General features: G+C 36.8%; 1 protein-coding gene across 3 annotated transcripts in view; it reads left to right on the top strand.

Moving 5' to 3' along the window:
* Positions 1 to 15,223, top strand: part of LOC125230890 (atypical protein kinase C) — a 408,150-nt gene that overhangs the window by 23,334 nt on the left and 369,593 nt on the right. Inside the window, exon 1 of one of the 3 annotated variants that reach the window (XM_048136150.1) lies at positions 3,776 to 3,908. The exons of 1 other annotated variant lie outside the window; for it this stretch is intronic. The gene's annotated coding sequence lies outside the window, so the exon portion shown is untranslated. Of the gene's footprint in view, positions 1 to 3,775; positions 3,909 to 15,223 lie in introns of those variants that run through there. One more of the 3 variants, XM_048136152.1, reaches the window with a different exon arrangement.

The following is a 15,223-nucleotide window of genomic DNA, read 5'->3' as shown; positions in this document are numbered from 1 at the left end:
ATTCTACGAGATCACAGACCTATAAGCAGTTGGTAAGTATAATCTCAAATTTTCTTCATTCCTCTAACATTATCAGTGATCGGAACTATGGGAGCAAAATTTTAACAAAACCTTAGAGCTGACATAAATTAAAAAGAAAACCAAGATTATTATTTTCAGTTCAGTGTTAAATTTAATTATATACCTGACAGTGGCGGCTGGTGAAAATTTCTGCTAGGCAACACGGAGCAAAAAGAAACCTACCTTACATTATTAGGTACTTTACTATTAATCAATTTTAGGCAAGCCTGTGGGAATCGGCTTGTAATGGATCAGCCGCTGCTGATACCTGCATCCATGATTTCCAATACATTACTACAAGGATATTAATAATTTCATAGCTGTAAGCACTCTATAATGTCCACTTAGCACAAGTTTTGTTAAAGTTTTACTCCCATTCCGATCACTGAACATTATCTACGAATATGTTAGGACAAGGTCTTTATCATGGTATCTACCAGCAGCGGCTGGTCCATACAAGCCGATTGACACCGGCTTGCCTAAAATTGATTACTAGTAAAGTACCTAATGTTAAGGTAGGTTTCTTTTGTGCTCAGTGTTGCCTAGCAGAAATTTTCACCAGCCGCCACTGGTATCTACGAATATCTACGAGGACTATACGAGTTATCAGCTACTTCTTAGATATTAATATTATCTATATTAACAAGGGTAAAACAACCTTTATCCCGTAAAACAAATAACAATTTTCACAGGCTCGTTAGATAATGAACCAATACTTTTTTTTTATACTACGTCGGTGGCAAACAAGCATACGGCCCGCCTGATGTAAAGCGGTCACCGTAACCTATGGACGCATGCAACTCAAACAGTGTCACATGCGCGTTGCCACCCCATTAGAAACTTGTACATTCCCTTTTGCTGTGTTAAGTACACAGCAAAAAGGAGTGTACAAGTTCTAAGGAGGGTTCGGGTTGCCGACCGACGACGGCCAATAGACGGAACAAGTTAGTTCCGTAAGTCCTCCCGTCATCAGCACACCGCACCCTCGTTGAGCTCTGGCAGCCTTACTTATACTTTCCGTCCTATGGATGTAGGTCTGTACCTAATAGCGCTAGGCGTCGGTAAATGATTCAATCATAGCCGAGACCTCGGTTGTCATAAAAGTGTTATCTCGGTTCGAGAAATCGCGACGCTTATTCTGACTGTAAGAACTTGTAGTTCATTTGAACTAGATATGTTACGGATATGATCTGAGATCTGGGCGTTCCTAAAACTTTTCGGGTGCGTCACACGTCATGCGTCATGCTATTTTTAAAGTAGGTTACGTAGCAGTTTGTAGGTAGGGTACTTTATAAGTACATAAGACTTTTATGGAATAGGTACCTCATGTAAAAGTTGTGGTCTTGTGGTCTGTCAAAGACATTTGACAGATCACATTTAAACAACATAAATATTATTAATATGATGCAGATGAAATGAATCGTTGATAGCCTAGCGGTAAGTACGTGCGACTTTCGTTCCGGAGGTCGCGGGTTCGAATCCCGGCTCGCACCAATGAGTTTTTCGGAGTTGTGCGAAATGTCATTTGATATTTGTCAGTCGCACTTCGGTGAAGGAAAACATCGTGAGGAAACCGGACTAATTCCAATAAGGTCTAGTTTACCTTTCGGGTTGGAAGATCAGATGGCAGTCGCTTTCGTAAAAAACTAGTGCCTACGACAAATCTTGGGATTAGTTGTCAAAGCGGACCCCAGGCTTCCATGAGCCGTGGCAAATGCCGGGATAACGCAAGGAGGATGATGACAGACGAAAGAATCGTGATGTTGCCACTCACACCAGGGTGACATGAAAGCTTATCCATAATATCCATACTAATATTATAAATGGGAAAGTGTGTGTGCCTGTTTGTTTGTCCGTCCTTCACGGCAAAACGGAGCGACGAATTGTCATGATTTTCTAAGTGGAGATAGTTGAAGGGATGGAGAGTGACATAGGCTACTTTTTGTCTCTTTCTAACGCGAGCGAAGCCGCGGGCAAAAGCTAGTGTTATATAAATTAGTCTTGAATGACAATTGCTAGAACAATTGCAGAATCCAGATAAGACATCTATAATGAAATTAATTTGCCAGCTGTAAACAGTAAAATATGTATAAACCAGTTCCTGGCGGTCTAGCACGACTTGCGTGAGCTCTGCGAGAACGTACTTGAAGTCGCGCTCGATGTATGGACTCCCGCGCGAGAACGTAAGTTACACACAAGTAACACTTCAGCGTCCGTTGCCTGTACAACAAGGAAATATTGACGCTGAGTAACAATGTTACTTATCAACCCAGAAATACGCAGATAATTGTCAGTGTCAAGTGTCAATGTCACTGTGGTGAAATAGCCCACTGGTCTAGTGGAGAGCTGACGGATCATATTGTCATGTCCGTAACTGACAAACAGTTCTTACAGTCAGAACACGCCTCTTTAACTGCCGACATTGTTTTCACTAATGATCCGACAGCGATTCTTGCTGTCGTTAAAGATCTTCTTTTGCTCTTTCAATTCTGGTTCCATATTATATGTCATTGCACCATTAAGAGTATCTTTTTCTACAATTCTTATTTGTTGAATACAATAAGGAGAACAGCTAAAATCTCAGATCAATAAAGGGGAAATATAATTCACGATACAATGAACATATTTATGCAACGTTGATAGGTTTGTTTCCTTAAGCAAATTCGACCCGAAAACGATACTTTTAAATGATTTACGAGTTGCGTTTCAGTATCATTTTTTCTGGAACACCTAATAAAAAAATGTAATAAAGTTTGTTTAGACCTAGTTCGTTCCAATTACAAAAAATGCATGCAATTTTTAACCTTACTAAAAAGGAACAAGTTCCACTACAAATTTTGCAAGTAGGCCGGGCAACGGCCGCGCGGGCGCATAAGGCCTACCGCGAACACTAGTTCACAAATTGCGAGCATCATTCTCTTTTACTTTTATTAAGGCGCTATTAGTGTGACCGAGAAGGTTGCCCTTAATTTATAAACCTCGGGATTCGCAGTAGGACTAGTAGTGTGACGTCACGTCGCCAATTTGATATCATCATAAAAATTACGATCCGGTGTGCACTCGATATGATTACTGGCGACCAATCGCCGGCTGTGACGATGTTTCATACTCGTGTCTGGGAGTTGACGGAAAAATTGGATCCATGTATGCTGTGCTAATGGTAGAAGTAGTAATAGGTATTTGTGTTTTTATAGGTATGATTATACTCGAAATGTGAAGATGAAGATATAAATGGTGGGTTGGTTACTAACTTAAACATATAAAAATATTTATTAATGTACTCGTACTTGTTTTCTTTTATAAAAGGAGGAAATTTTACTGCGTTCTTTATACATATTGTGTTATATTGTTACAGCAATTGATAGTGATAAATCAATAATCAATTCAATAACAGCAACAACGATTCATTGGACGTTACCTATATATTACCTCAGGTATGAAGTTTATGTAATTTATGACCATAAAAAATGTGTGTTTTCTACTTGTTCACTTCAATACATCATAGAAAGTGAATTAACCGTTAACAATGCGATAAACGCGATTGTGCATTACGTGCTGCAGATAACGCAGATATATTTACCTTTATACTTGTATCCAGATTTCGCAACATGACCACAGCCTCGGCTAAGTTATGTAAATTTTTAAACCATCATATTTTGGTTCATTGTTCGCGCACCGATGATTGTCACCGCGCGCGAAACAGTGGCGTCGAGAAAACCGGCGCGTGCGCCCGCGTCCAACCGCGCGCCGTTCCAAATACGAAAATCGAATTTCGAAATGTCCGCTCGCACCGGTGAACGGAACGGGAGTGATGTGAACCGGCCTCGCCACTGGCAAAGGTCGTTAAGGTGGTTTTGTGTTTGTTTTTGTTTGCTGCTAATGATAACGTGTGACCCACATTCGGGTTCTTTCGAAATTCGCAGTGTTCTCGTGTTTGCTGCGGGCTTGCATCCAATTTGTATTCGCAAATTCCGATACGGGCTTAATGGCAAATAAAGGATTGTCCACGAAATATGAATCTCATTTTGCGTGAGCGGACTAGGATACGGAATCAGCACAATGAGATCGGCCTTCGCGAAAAAGTGCAAAAAACTAATGTGAATGTACACTTTTGTTAAAACGTGTCTGCGGCTAACAACAAAGGAGTTAAACTCGTAACTATTAAAAAACACTTGCTAAAGGCATTCTCACGATGAAATCTTCAGTGCAAATTTGGTTAGAACGTAATAATAACAATGCAATATCGCGCCCGAGCTTTATATGATTAGTTTATGGCTTTGATTTAGTAAGTTTCATACTAACTTCGACTTTACCTCTAAATAGATAAAGGTACGATTCGGAGCTTTAATCATTTAGCTAGGCCAATATCCTCCCTTTGGTACAACCTTGATCTCAGCACGCGGAATATTTGATATGACTCATTTATTATGTATACCTATAGTTGTAGATACCTTATTTGCATATATGAAGTAAGTTACATGGGGTGCTTGTTTGCGAAGGCTAATGAAGCTTACTGTTTTTGTTTCAATACATACTGTTCACTCGTGCCGTTTATGTACTATTTATATGTCGGCCGATCGTAAGATCAGACAGACCGTGAAACGTGGAAATCTTTGTTCTAGCCCCAAAGTAAGCCAAGCTTGTGCTATGGGTACACATACATACTTCTAATCATACATGACTCAGGAGCTGGAGCATTTTAAGTATCTGTGTTCATAAATGCCCTTACCGGGATTCGAACCCAGGACGGCGGCTTAGCAGGCAGGGTCACTGCCGATTGCGCCAGACCGGTCGTCGTTCTGTTTCCTAAGTAGGCAGAGCATCGCTAAACGGGGCTCCTATTTCTGGACCGCATCTGGTAACCTAACGAACATGCTTCTCTAGGCATTGGTGTACCTCATGTACTTACTATCAAAATCTTACTCGTTATAAATATCCCGATCTGTCCGATCTTACAATCGTCCGCCAACATATAATTAAATTCAAAACGTTATGTTCGTTTTCATACATCGACGCACAGGCGTTTTATAGTTGTAAACTCGTGCTTCGCGTAAATAACTCAGTAAAAAAAAAAAGTAGCAATGCGGCGCCCCTTATAAAGAACTCATTTTAAGTACTAGCCCACTTGGCACAGTGTATAATCACGTACGGTATTATTTTCTGGGCCCCCGTAGTGCGGCAGACATTTTTATTTTTCACATTATTCTCACGTTATTTTTTGCACATAAAATGGCCGTCACGCTTAACGGCCAGCTCCTTTATTTATTATATTAAGCGTCTATATATGTATACTTATAGCAATTTATTTATTTCATCAACTCAAATCGAGGGATTTAATACTAACTAGTTACAATGCCAGACAAACTTAAATAATTAGAATTTTCATTAAGATAAGAACTTACCAATATGAATAATCGCCGAAGAGTCCGAAAGCAACGATTATCAGAAACATATTAGGCACTGTTTTCTTTCTTTGTTTGTTTTTCTTTATTTTTATGCTATCACTTCCAACTCACCCGCATTCATAGGTGCGTAAAGTACATAAGCAAGGTTAGATATTAAAATAAGGTAGTAATTATAAGTAAATTTCGAATACAGGTACCAGTCCCAGAGTCTGTCACGTACGACTAATAATTGCTAAAAGTATAATTACATATACTATACCTTAGTTTAATTATCGTATCCGCGTCAAAATAATATATCTGGGCATGTAATTGTATGTAAATTTCAGTTAGTCATCTTTTGTCTCTTATAATCTATTCACTCTTTTAATGCGTTCATTATATTATTCCCTAGACCGTTTCAAAGCTTCTCTCTCATTTAAAGTTATGAAGCTCATTAGTTGCATTGACTTTAATTTTCTATTAGTTATTTATTGTACACTTACTTAGACAAACCACTAAATAGTACTAAACTCATTCATTTCTGCTACCTGAAGGTTGTCTGAATGCCGGTTGTTTACCTCTCCTCGTGTTGCTGATTTTCTATATTCGTGTATTTGGTGTGCAATCTTAAGTATCTGTATGGTTTTATGTTACATGTATATTTAATTAGGTAATTAGTCATCATCATTGGCCACGACATCTATTGCAGATGATTGTTGCAGCGTCTAGTTAGTCTAGTAGATCATGTGTTATGTTATGGGGAGGCTGATAGCAACGTCTTCGGTGGCTAAAGAGACCTATACCAGAGCGGCATCTTCTACCACAGCGATCGCAGACATGATCAGAGTTCAGGGGAGAGAGTCTGGCAGCGCGTAGTTTATATGAATAAACTGACAAAGCTGCTTTATAGCAATCGACAAAGTGGGACGTTTTCCCGTGCACACTCACATTTCTAGATTTTATTTAGGAGCCGTGTATCAAAAGCTTAACATGCAGCCAGATTCTATAACCATACGCCTTTTCAAATGGTTTTTGGTATAAAATCGCTCAATAGAAAATCTGATTAAATTTATCACCAGACCGTGTCATGTCCGTGCCTTCAAACATAAGTTGTATGTAACGCACACTTGATATGTCACGCCACATTCCTCAACGGTTCGATTGGCAACTACAAAATTAATTTAACCTTAGACATATTGAAATATTTTGTTTCATTTTGTCCTTAACGCTCATTTAACTTACAGGAAAATGATAATCTAAATAACATATCTATTTATTCTGTTTTTGTTCTTAATGCAGAACATTCAAATGGTAAAACCGCGCAAAAAATATCAAGGACTAAACTATTAGAACATACGAAGATTCTCGCATGGATCTTGTGTGAATTCTAGATGTTTTTAAACAACTCGACAACCTTTATTATCCTATATACATGACATGCTGATGAGATCATGGTATGAAATGTTATTATTTTTTATTATATTATACTTATAATAATAATAAAATTGACAAGATGTGCATAGAGTCCGACTAATCTTTGTTCAAACATGAACGAAATCGAAAAGGTCTATATGAAAATCATAATATTTTAGACTTTTACGAAAAATGGTTTAAGAACATACATATTTCTTCTAAAGAATATCAATTTCACCATTGAAAAAAGTTATTTTGCAAAAATATTTCTGTTCGAATATTTTCGATACTTCGCCCGAGAAACGTTTTGGAGGATATTAAAGTTACAAACATTAAAAGAAAACCGGGAGTGTTTATTCAGAACTTAAACGCGATTCCAAAGTCGCGAGTATACTTGAAGACCAAGTTTTCAGATAGTGTATATTGTTATCGCTGAGCGAGTCGAAGTCTAAAACCGGTATAAACTTACAAATTTCCTAGTTTTGCCGTAAAGGAAATACTGCAATATTTGTCATTCTAGCATATTTAAATAATACAGGCTTAAAGCTTTCTTTGATCGTGACAATTTGAATCTCAGAGTCTGAAGCTGTCGAAACGTCATAAATTAAATTGAACTCATTCACTAATAAGTAGCTACATAATGAACCCACGTGGACGTCAGCTGTGACTCCATTGGTGGCTCCTTGGCTCGAGGAAGGGTACTCAAACACTAAAAAACCAGTACAGCAACCATTGACGAGGGATGAAAAGAAAGTCGATTTCTCAACAAGAATGTAATTTTTGCCCGCTGCGTGGGTCGTTAACGATGCACACGCATTGTACAATTTGACATAGACATTGACCATCTTTATTTATATTTATACTAGCTTTTGCCTGCGGCTTCGTTCGCGTTAGAAAGAGACAAAAAGTAGCCTATGTCACTCTCCATCCCTTCAACTATCTCCACTTAAAAAATCACGTCAATTCGTCGCTCCGTTTTACCGTGAAAGACGGACAAACAAACAGAAACTTTCCCATATATAATATTAGTATGGATTTATAAATGAAGCGACAGTGTATCGTTATTATTAATTAACATATGATTTGCCCGTGCTTAGTTAACCACTGGGAACATTGGGAACACGTTCTGGAGTCTTGCCTTGCAACCGCTGTTTATTTGCCTCGCCTTCGCTAGGGAATCGTGTAAATAGCAAAAGTTTTTATTTAAAGAATGAAATATAGCTTCTATTCTTCTATCTAGAATTTACAAGCTGTTTGTACTTTGGTTGTAACCGTACGTAGGTATCTAAGAATAATATAAATTCGCATATTTGTACTTTTTAACTTGTAACCTTACCTACTCAGTCTGCATAACATGTAACAATGAAGATATTTGTTCCTGAGTCGTGAATGTTTTCTATGTATATAATATATAAATTCGCATATTTGTACTTTTTAACTTGTAACCTTACCTACTCAGTCTGCATAACATGTAACAATGAAGATATTTGTTCCTGAGTCGTGGATGTTATCTATGTATATAAGTATTTATATATTATATATATCGTTGTTTGAGTAGATTTAAAAACTAAACCAATTAATTAAGCTTCGGTAGAACCAAAGGTAACGTAACTAAAACAAATATAAAACTGTCTAAGCTCTGTAGTGTAAATTTTTTTGTAACATTCAGCATTTTATGACAGTAGGTATTTGTCTACGATACTTATTAGTCAATTGAACTTCTAGCATCTGTGTGATCGCTAAAAGAACAAAACCATACAGTCTAGCATGTCTAGCAAGACAAAGAATGAAGAACTTTGGAGCAGACTACCTGGTACCAAAGGACTTCAAAGAGCTACCCATGAGCCTCATCATCCGATACGTTGAGGTGGTCGAGAAGCTCCTGAATAGCTGAACGATCTTAGGATCTTAGGGGGTAATTGCACAAAAGATCCCGATGGGTCGAAGTGTATCCGTAAGGGCCCCCGCAGATTTAAGATAAGATGTCTAGCATGAGTTCCGCTTGGGTTCTTGCTCGTGGGAGTCGTGGGTCCATTCCATAGGTATCTAGCGCGACTTTAAGCACAAATAATAAACCACTAGCAGAAGGCTTCTCTTCTATACATAAAAAAATGGTATGCATATGAAGCCTATAGACGCTTCTCAGCTGGAAATAAATAAATATTATAGGATATTAATTCTTACACAGATTGACTGAGTCCCACAGTAAGCTCAGGAAGGCTTGTGTTGTGGGTACTCAGACATCGATATATATAATATACAAATACTTATATACATAGAAAACATTTACGACTCAGGAACAAATATCTGTGCTCATCACACAAATAAATGCCCTTACCGGGATTGGAACCCAGGACCGCGGCTTAGCAGGCAGGGTCACTACCGACTGAGCCAGACCGGTCGTCAAATTAAAACCGTAAAGTTCCGATTTTAAAATGTCGTCCAACAGCATAATGTTACCGTATCTCACGTGAGACAACAATATCGCATTACATGCGTTCGGTATCGACTTGACACGTTTCGTAATGCACTTTCACTCAAGGCCGAAATAACCTATTATTGCATTCATGCCACGGATCACCTGATCACTAGACGAAGCGTCGAAGATGACTCCAATCTTTTTCGTCAGAGCGGCCAATGTGCACGCACTGAGAGAAAAAACAACTAGTTTTCATGTTCGTTCAACAAGTTTTTTTGTTAAAATAGCGCCTACGTGCTCTTTGGTTCAAACAACAAGTTAGATTTTGTTGTAACTAGTACATTCTACAAGTTACTCGTCATTGGAATCAAAAATATATTTGAATCAACAAGTCGATTTTATATAAAAGCAACATGAACAATTGAACATGACACATATTGTTTTAAAACGTAATAAATACAAAAGTCTTGGCAAAGAATACCTTTTTGTACCTTTTGGCGTAGAAACTCTAGGTCCAATGAACCTAAAGGATTGCTTAGGTACAAAAAAGGACAAACATAAAGACTCAGTAGCTTGACGGCTTGACACAAGCCCTAAAATACAGTGTGTGTCTACAACCCTGGCTTTTTTTAAAGGAGGTTAATATAACGTATATTTATAATGTAACCATGATATTAATTTTATTTATAAACTAAATTTTAGACTTTGTTAACTTTCTAACAAAATTTTAATTGCCAGCAATGTAAAGCACAGTAATTTGACAAGTGCCTAGGTGTAAATGTCAGTCAACAGATACTTTGATTATTATGTAGAGTAGGTACCTATTTCAAGAGTTAGCGATACAAGTATAACTGCACTTAAGATAACTACGGCAAAGTAAAAGCACTTGTACATGTTCGATAAAAACTTTATTATCTACAAATTCAACAAAACTTAATTAAAAATACTAACCTATCATTTAAATTTAATTCAGCTAAACTCTGTTTATTCTGCCTAAAGTGACTCAGAATCCTTTCTTCAATTTGCACTGGCACAATTGCGTTCATAGCCCCTTCAGGCTGACCAGGAACTATCGGCTTATTATCACGCACTCGCTGTAGAGCCGCTGTTATTACTCGAGCGTTGTGTGGATGTTCTCTGTTTGGGAAGTCTTAAGGCGTGAGCTGCATTTCCGCGTGTTTCGCCGTAAATTAGAAGCTTATCGGATAATTCCCGTGCATCGTAAACCATTTTGCAGAAAAACGAATAACACATTTAACATAATTTACTTTTATAGTTTGACAACCCGACGTAAAGACTTTTGAAATTGTAACGTCAATAATTAATAAAAAACTGTTCAGCTAATTTAAAACCTCCATACACAAACGCATTGAAAAGGACAACAATACATTCTACGCTAGCTATCACAGTTTTTCACCCCCGTACCACGACATGCCTTGTACCAAGTGAATAAATGATATGAATTACGACAATTACACAGTACGTCTACTACATTTAAGTTGAGGATTTAGAAAATTTAATTGTGGCGTTAATTAACATAATTATGATTTACTAATACGTGCAAACGATTGTTAACGAAGCATATTATCATCAGTTTTTATAAAAGCCCGGGTCGTAGACACACACTGTATATGAGGGCTGATTCTTTACGCTGCCTGGCCCTGACTTAATTTGTAAATTAGGATTGGTTTGCCTAAACTAAAAATAGGAAATCTAATACAAAGTTGTAGAAGTCAACGTAATAATGATAGTTTGCGTCAATTGCGTCGTAATACATGCAATTAATAAAAATCATCTTCATAACTAACAAAGGCTATCATTGATTATGATTGACGCGAAATCTATATTCCGTAATCTACGATCCACGCGGTCCATTCTACCGGCACTGCATCACTCTCCCACCTCAACCCGATCGTATAAGGATGAAAGTGACAGCATCTCATCTCAAGTGAAAGTGATCTTTAAATATGGCTCGTTGTCGTGCGAATTAATTCTTTGTTTTTATTCGAGTTACAAGGATTTCACCTTAAGATTTATGATTACGTTTTGTGATATGAATTCTTTGCTTATTTCCCTTGTGGGTAGGAGAATATGGACGGATATTTTGTGAGGGTAATAGTTTTTGTTACCTATTTTGGGATGAATAAAGAATAAGATATCATTTAGGAAAAGGATTGTATTGTGTCATTATGTCATACAGTTAAATAATTTATTTTTTCTACTTGTCGACTGTAATCTCTCAATAAGGACACCACAGACTAAACTATAAGTGCTAACTTTTCAGTGTTGGATACTCTATGGCAGTTCCGACTCAATTATTATAAGCTCATTATAGTTGACTTTAGTTAACTGTAATAATTTCAAAAATAGAACTTCATACAATTTCTATACTAACTTGCGATACCTGGCAAATTTTCCTGCATCTGAAACACATTTTTTTTTATCTGTCGCGTTATCGGCCAATCAGAGACGGTTATTACAAACAATTGGTTGCTAGGTAATTCGATGTTGATACACCGGTGAACGACTCTATTAACATTAATTTTAACTTGCATGAATGATGATACATATTTCCGTCTATTGATGATGAAGATGATGACTCGTAGAAAAAGTATTGTATACAATAGTGATATAATTAAGCTTTTCACTCTCGTACCGTACTATTAGGCCACTCAGCAAGCTTCGAGCGGTTGTTTATTGTCAGTATTATGACACCGTGTTACACGCATTTCCATATTTATCCGATTTTGTTTTTTTATGTGAAAACTTGTAAAACAAAGGTAAAAAAAGAAAGAATAACAAAAATCCACGCATCCATTCAAAATGTGCTATCAAAAATATTTACTTTTAGTTTGTTTTAAAAATTGCCGCATATATTTAAAAGATTTTAGTGGATACATTTTGCATGTCACATTCAATTTCTTACCAATGTCGAGAGCAATTTTGTACTCAAATGTCGTCCATGGTCACTGCCAGGAACAATGGCCAATTTTGAACTTCACGTCTTTGCAATAAGGCCTATGAGTTATTAGGTACTTGTGGACGGTACATTAGAATAACTGTCAAAACATAACAAGGACACATCACAACTAAATCAGTGTACAGTCGGATAAGATAACAAACAAAAATAAAATGGGCTAAGTGGTATCGAATATTCCTACGTTTTCTTCCCTGTCACATTTCTAATTTTGGCAATTCTTCTTATATTTCGACAGGAGCGTCCTTAACATTGTATTCCGGAAAAAAATATAGATCATTGATCCACCTCATAAGAGACCTTGAGGCCCGGCCCACGCGTTATAATTACAATCACATAATAATAAATCATAAATATAACCAGCCAATATACGATCCACTTACGCTAATAAAAAACGCCTTGACAACAGCTTCAATACAGCAAAAGACTTCTCTATTACGTACATAATAAGAACGTATAATGTTTGCCCTATTGCTATGTTAATGAACCGGACTGTACTCGTCTTGGTCAATTGTCTTCAATTATCTTTACCAATGAAGAGTGTTGTAGATAGCGATGTACCGTTTCCGAAAATTTCCAGAGATTTTTTTTTATTTCTCAGAAATTTCCGGAAACGTTCTCTCGTCTGGGAGCTAAAAGCTTTTTGTCGCAAACTCTACGATTACTTATGTATTGCTTGGTAAAATAAATATGACAAATACCATAGAAACTTGAGCGAAAATACGTTGTATTTTCATGGTAATATTAAAGAAACATAATAATTGATTAAAGGCCGGCAGTAAAACCTCACAAAATCCACAAACACTTTATTTGAAGCAAAGGTTGCAAACTAAAGAAAAGAAAAAAAAAATTTTCCATGAAAAAAAATAGTACATCACGTATAATAGTGCGTAAAAAAGGAAGGTTGAAACGAATGGCGATAAATTAAAACACGACCGAAGGGAGTGTTTTAAATCGACACGAGTTACGAATTTCCTTTTCGCACGTGTATCGTACGACGTTTTTCAGTACAGATGGCCCTCCGAAGTTTCGACCTGACATATAATGAGCCACTTCTCGCACTAGTGCATAAAAAAACCACCATCTGTACTGAAAAAATAGTTACCTTCCTAGTGCACTATTTTTTGCTAGTCAGAGAGATAGTTCTAGAAAAAGTTAGAAATTTTCTGGAAATTTCTTCGGAAAGGAATTCTCAGAAACAGAACATTCTCATCGGCACATCACTAGTTGTAGTTAAATGGTACATTAGTCACAAGTATTATTCTTCATATGAGAAATGGTGACGTCATTCGCTTGTCTGATTTGCGACCTTAAAGGCATAGACCTAAAGTTGGTAAGCTGACAGTGACTTTAGCGAGTTAGAAAGTCGATTTGAATTTGATACCATATTTGAACAGTATTAGGTTAGTTTTCCTATAATACAGTTCTAAAATAGAGTAGCTAAGAAATTGCAATATTAGTTCAGCATTTATGATAATAAATGTCTGGTAGCTTACCTATACCATATGCATTGTATTGGAGACTGGTATTCAACACAGTGACGTTTTCCGCTAAGAATACGGTATTGTTTTGCATGTGAAAATATATGGCGTAGAAGTTTTATCACAAATATGCATTTGATGCTAGGTTATGGTCTTATTACATTAGTTTTATTTCAATTACATGATACGTACTACGTAGTAAATTCCGAACTTTATGGGTTTTTTATAAATGGCTACTATAAAATCTAAAATGCTATTAAAACTCTTAATATCTCACCATCGATTTAGCTCCTGTTTTATTACCTATTTCTTACTACCAATAAAATCTACGTGTGTACAATTGCAAAAGTATAATTTTGCTTTATTCAAAATCTGTACTGTTTTCGCCTGACTTAACTAACAATAAAATCGGTACATAATCTACAGACAATAGTACATTGTGCAACAAGGAGAGGAAATTGAATATTACTAACGAGAGTAAGTTAAATCGCAACGGCTTGCCGGAGCGATTTAAACACTCGAGTTAGTAATATTCATAGGTACTCCCCGAGTTACACACAATGTTTTTCATCAAACTCGCAATGTAAAAAATATATAAATAGATGTAAAAAAGTTAAGTACGGTACAAGAAATTTAATTATTCCCTTGGGAGAACGATTTTTCTATAACTCACGCTCCGCCTGGGTGCAATAGCACATTTAAAGTGCGGGTGCGATAAAAAAGGAATTATCTTACTATACTAAAATATCTGCAAAATAAATAGCAATTCGGAGAAATTAATAGTACTAGCGTCCCATTCGTTACAAAAAAATATGGGCCTAAATCCCGAGTGCAGGAAACGCGTTATTAATGACTCGGTGAGTGCCAGATTTTTTGGCGAGTGCCAGGTACCGATATGCGGAAACAATAAATTTGATATAGTGCCTAGAGAGGTGATGAATTTGGGTAATGTAATACGGGTTGAAGCTAATGTTTTGTCTTATAAAGGCTAAGTAACAAAAAACACCTAAAGTTTTAGTCGCGATAAAATAAAACTATGGAAACGGATTGAATCGCGTATAATGAATTTACAATTCACCCCGACGTTTCGAACACTTTACAGCATTCGTGGTCAACGGGTGACTGACCCCCGAATGCTGTAAAGTGTTCGAAACGTCGGGATGAACGGTGAATTCATTATACGCGATTTAATCCGTTTCCATAGTTTTCATGAGTAACCGAAGACAATGTTAGTCGAGATTTTAAATAACAAATATAATCAAACCAACATTTTACAATGGATATAAAAGAATACAAACTGTTTTGGCGAGTGCCAGGTACAAACAATAATTTTGATGAGGTGATTTTGGTAATGTTACGTTTGGTTGGGGCCTATGGGCCCCAAAAATATCCGACAATATCTTATTTGTAGAATCATTTATTTGACATCCATAAATTTGTTTCCGTTAAATTGGGAGCGCTGGTAGCCTAGCCGTAAGTACGTGCGACT

This window comes from Leguminivora glycinivorella, chromosome 11 (assembly GCF_023078275.1).
Source record: "Leguminivora glycinivorella isolate SPB_JAAS2020 chromosome 11, LegGlyc_1.1, whole genome shotgun sequence".
NCBI lineage: Eukaryota > Metazoa > Arthropoda > Insecta > Lepidoptera > Tortricidae > Leguminivora > Leguminivora glycinivorella.
Note: the sequence above shows the minus strand (reverse complement) of the source record. Positions and strands in the feature narration are given on the sequence as shown.